Below are 5,980 nucleotides of genomic sequence, written 5' to 3' on the forward strand. Positions count from 1 at the left end.
CCTCCTTTGCAAAGAATAAAAGTGTTTTTAAATGTCTTAAAGTGAGTTGCTTCTGATTTTAGGCTGACGGTCTGGTGCGGTATGGATGTGCCAGTGATTCAGTGGCTTATGAAAGGCATGTGCAGTTGACGGAGCTACTTTTGTGAGGCCTCTGCCTTTTGAACTGCAGATGTCTTCAGCTGTGTACGCACAACATAGCGGTGATGTTTAATCACAGTTACATATGTGTTTCATCACTCCTCAGCGTGAGCATTTCCCCGCTATCTTGGTTGCCAAAATGGCTCTTTTATTTCGATAGCTCTATCAAACCCAGTATTTTGTGAGATAAGCGACACATTTTTCTTGAAGTCTGTTTTATTCGCACTTCACGTTGCATCTTATCAGCTTCATCTTAATATTTACCAGAGGGAATGAGTGCATGAGCAACCTTCGCTGGTGTTCAGTGCTGAGTGTAGTCTCCCTGTGACGCCACAGGAGGGCACTATTTCCTCAGCAATAGAGAGGTGGGCACTATATGCCCACCAAACCACTGAGCCCGCGGCATTGAATAGCCGAAAACACAGAGCAAAGAAATGGAAGTTTGATGTTAATGATGAAATATACTCAGTATAAATACATTTGAAGCAAGAGAAAATGAACTGACTAAATGTGCATGGCCATAGATGCCTGACAATAATTACGCTACCACAGGAGATATGTAGGCTATGCATTTATAGTTCGACATTTACTGATTCATCTTCAACATCCAATGCGTCCTCGTTTTTCTACATATATACATTTTTAATTAATTACTGTTCTTAGATTTATGCTAGATTCAAATCCTGGCATCGCACATAAGACATGGCTGACAAATATGCACAGTAGTGAGTAATGTAGCTTTTATTTTTATGTGCATGCAAAAATACTGCACGGCGATGATGATGACATTTTCCATCATTCGCATGTGACTTCATCTCCTCTATAATAAGGGCACATGAAAGGGATTTAAATACATAACATGTCAGTTAGGCGTTTGGAGAGGAATGGAGCTGTGGGATGCCATGCTTCCTAATTAACATTGCTGCAGTAGATGTGAGATGGGTTCATGTCTGCACACTTGCCTGTTTTTCTGAATGACAGAAGAGACTCTGAAGGTGACAGCATGCTAATTTTGAGATCACTCGGTGACTCCCCTGCCTTAAGCAGGGCAGGGTTATGCAAATAAAGTGGAATGATACAATATTTTTTTCTTGAACCAGCTTCCTGGATGAGGAAGTAAGGTTCATGTGCTATACTGACGCTGGTCAGGAATAGCACAGACAAACATCTCAATGCTTCTATCATAACCTCTTTAAGCCTAATTAACTTTTAACACTTTTCACAGCCACACATCTCAATTTTACAGGATCATTATTTTCAGCTGCATCCTATTTTTACTAAAAAGTTCCTCTTTGGATAAGTAACACACACACATTCATTATTATTTAGCCTGAAAATTGAATTCAATACAGTGAATACAATTGTGATATTAAAGGGATACTCCAGCATTTTAGTATTGCAATTTCATAAAGTCAAGGAACCCACAAGGGAGAGAAAAAATAAAAGCTGGAAAAACGTATAGTTCCTATAGGATGGGTAAAATACGCTGAATCCTACGTTTCCCATCTTTTATTAGACTATCTAGTCCAGTTACCCCAATACTGCTGTTTTAATCTCAGACTCCAGTCTGCTCTATGAGATGAGAACATTCTGTCAGACTTGCATTTAAGAAAACATTTCAACAGCAAAATTTGAAATAGTGATCAAGCATTTTTCTTGGGTAAGCATTTAAAAAATATATTTAGGTTTTTCTGACAACAGCCAGCAATATAGATTAGATAATAATGTGCAACATCAGCTGTGAAATACCAGAGGATACCTTCAATTGTCCGTTTTAATTAAAGAGTTGGGCCTTAGTTCTATGTGTTTCCTTGTCCTGAGACCTAACATGTGAAATGCCACAGGTGTCTGCGGGCTGTGAGCCAAGTTATCAGCAAGACACCTTAGATGGCAAGTTGAAGGCTGCGATGTTTACCCCAATTACCCAGCATGCAACTGAGGCAAATTATATGCAGATCATCATCTGTAAATAAGAGCTAGAGCTCTTCCCCTCATTTAAATTAAGTAACAACCCTTTAGAAGCAAACACAAGACACATTGCTCGCCCTGGTTTTTAGTATAGTTAAAAAAATCTCCCGATAAATTGGACTGCCGTGGTGGAGTGTATTGGACGCTTCTTTATTCATGCCCAAGGTCAAACACCTCACACATCTCTCTGAATCTCACTTTTGATTCATGCAATTTGATCTCGTCAAACTAAAGCATCACTTTTTCGGAGGTATTTTTTTCAGCTTTCCAGCAAGCTTTGTAGCGCCAACATTACACAATCGAAGCTGTATGCAGTGCAGTTTGAAGAGGATTATGATTATATCGGGCCTATTTACTATTTCATGTGGCTCTTGATGATACTTTGTACTCAGCCTACTCAGCTTATTACTTTCTCGATGAATAACAAATGAGTTGTCAAATAAAAGGCAAATAAACACAGGCTGAAGAGGAGCTGGAACAAATATTTTATTAGAACATATGAGGGGGGGAAATACAGGTTTGGAAAATCAAGCATTGAATTCAAACATTACGAGTGTACCTCTTTGAGCCTCTGATGCCCTCTTCCTCTCATGTGCTCTTACAGAGGCATGGGGCGTCTCATCCAAACAAGGGGACAAATTACTTTAATTATGGAGTAATTGCAGAGTCATGTGTTGATTAAGTCTTTATCAGTTCAAGTAAGTGGATTTCTCCCACATGGAAACCATGCTGTCTTGCTCCCCCTCCTGCTCTGTCTACATTTTCAGTCTGAAATCAAATTTATTCCCAGTCTCACCCGACTCTCCCTCTCTCTCTCTCTCTCACCCCTGGGTCTCGAAATGATTGGGATTAGCATCATTTGGGGGAAGGGGGTTGTTTTACCAACTCTGTCAGTAGCCAGCTGTTTCTTCAAAATACCATAACAAACATGATAGCACCGGCGTGAGGCGGTGTCCTCCGCTGGAAAATGAGATACAAGATTTATCTTAGGTTCCCGGTGTTTGACAAAATTGAATCCTCTCATTTTAATTGCTCTCGACTAGGTGTGCTGCTCCAGGCGATGGAAACAGGAGCTCTGTATGTTGTCCCTTGTTCTCTTCAGACTATTATGTTCCATTGTGCAAAATGCCGATTATGATTTGCTTTATCCTTGTCATCTATCTTATTTAGGATCATTTAGGTAGCCACATGTTACAAAGGAACAGCAGTCAGCCCTGTTATTACGTGTGTTTGACTTCCCTGCTTCTTGTAATGAGAACAGGATCACAGAGGAGAATTAATCCCTCTGAAGACGTATTCACTGGAGAAAATGGAGGAAAATTGACTTGTTTTGTTGATTTTTGTCGGCCCAGCATTTGATCCAAGGTTTGGAATATTAATACAAACACTTGTCATGTGTCTTTTAGCTTTCGCGTGGCAGTTTATGCCCAGAATATTGCTTCATGGTCTTCTGAGTAAAAGGAGAGGGTGACAGTTTTGCATGACAGGAAGCAGTGATTCTCCAGAGTGACTTGACAAACTGTCTACAGGATCGTATTGCGCCTAAAATCTATGTGTTGTGATATTGCTTATTGTTTTAACCTTTTTAACCTGGGGAACGTCGACTAAACACCGTTTCTTTTTGCAGTGCCTGCAAGAAAGCAAACACCAGTGCTTGATCTTTTAACATCTACAGTATGTGAATTTTGTCACTCAGTGAGCTACTGTTTGGCAGTGTGAATGTTTATGGTGCTATGAATAGGTGTAATATGGCTGTGAAGCAGATTCAAAAGGGCTTAACTGGATTACAACTCATTTCAAGGATGCTTAAGGTAAGATTAAAACAGATATGTGGTAAGTGAGGAAAATAGAAAATCAAATAGATTGAATTTCACTCACTGGTTCTCGTAAGCCACTTGCTCATGCATGGCTTTCCTGTGTGTTTTTGTGGGGCGCTGAGCTACAAAATCAGATGCCTTTCTATGTGAGACAGTATGTAGATTGTTAGGGTAAAAAAACGATTCAGCAAAGGAAACCTACGCACATTTCAAACAACAGTTTTGCTCTGTTGGACCGTCACAATTCACCATTAATGCCCTTTCTTATCTCATGCTACAAATCCCCAGAGCTGGAACATTAGAAGTCTCTAATCACACACACTGGCACACATTGAGTGTGTGTTCATGCACTCTAGCACCACACACACACACACACACACACACACACACACACACACACACACACACACCTCACGTAGAAAAAAAAATGAATTTAATACCACCACTATTACAGTCAACTAATGTTTGTTAATAGCCTGGTGCCATATGGAACGAGGGCCTCAACCATGTGGGTAATTCCTCTTTTTGGACAAGCTGTCAATAAAAAGGCCTCGCATTTTGTGGATGCATGTGGTAGAGAGGGGGGGGGGGCGGAGGATGTGCTTAATCCAGCAGACTCTCTAATGATTCCTCTGTGCCTCGAATGGGAGCTACAGGCCTCTGTGAATATACTGGCGCCACAGCTGTGTTTTATCTTTCCTATCAGAGCTGTAATATGTGTTCATATTAACACTCTATTGAGCCTTTGTCAGTGCATATGCTATTCAGTTTGGCTGGGTGCAAGACTTTGGTTGTGGTGGGGGGGGCTAATGGAAGCGGTGGTTTTAGCAAGAAAACTTTATGACGCCCCCCCCCCCCCCCCCCCTCTCCCCTCCACCACCACCTCCCCAAATTCACTCCATCTCCTCCCTATATCCCTCTGGCAGCACTGCAGCCCGGCGGATAACCAAGCGTGGATTAGTAGTGACATCACACTGAAGAGATGGCTGAGCCCGAGTGTGAGGAAGGGTGAGTACTCGGGTGCGTTTGTGTGTGTGTGTGTGTCAGATGGGTGTGAGCGTTATGTGTGTGTGTTCAAGACTGATTAGACGATGAGGGTGGTGGTGAGAGGGAAGCGAGGATTAGAGAGCCATCTGAGAGTTGGCTAGGTGCTGACACCACTCCACCTCACCAAGGGCTCAATTTACTGAGGGATCAGACTCATTTATGCTGGGCTGGGATTATTATCAGTTCAACAGGGCAATTTCTTTATTACAGTCACCCTTCAACCTGTGAAATATGGACACTTGTGAGACATTTATGGGTGCATGTATCTTGTTTCACTTATAATCTACCGCTTTCCTGCAACAATTAATTGTGTATTTGCAGATAAAGTAACAGCTGTAGTAGGATAGTGTTTTAAATTAAGTAGTATTACTCTTATCACAAGGTTGTGATGTAAAGTGTTAAAGGAGTATCAAAGTGTTCCACACAATAAATGCCTTTTCTTCCCTTTTAGAAAAGACTGGTAATAATAAAACAACTATTAGCAATTTCAGACAAATCCATCCCTCATACTTATACTCCCAGGAGTTTCCGGAGGGCTACATATGACGTGGAGCTTTTTTTTTTAAAGGCTCAAAATCGCCAAATCCAAATCGGGTGAGACAGGCATCTATGTTTGAGTTTGGGTTTACCTGGAATGTCAACACTCTTAAGCTGGCCCCCTTTATCGAACCCCTTGTATCGCATTGAGCATCATACACCCGATTCTTCGACAGCACCACAGTCCACTGAAAGTAAATGGTTTTGACTGCATCTACAACAACAGAACATTAGCCTTACATTAAATATGAAAGGAGTAGGGCTGTGCCATTCAGTCAGGTTTGAGACCGTTGAACAAACACTCGTCTTCAACCACTGCAACGAACATAAACATAATGTTGTAAAATATCACTACTTCTATGACTGCGTCAGGTAGTATCGCGAGTTTATGTCACTGGCGTGAATTGAGCCGCTTCTTCCCGGGGAACAGAAGACTTTCATTTTACCTAACGTTAACTGTTAAGCCGCCACAC

Source organism: Pholis gunnellus, assembly GCF_910591455.1.
Source record: "Pholis gunnellus genome assembly, chromosome: 15".
Classification (NCBI taxonomy): Eukaryota; Metazoa; Chordata; class Actinopteri; order Perciformes; family Pholidae; genus Pholis; species Pholis gunnellus.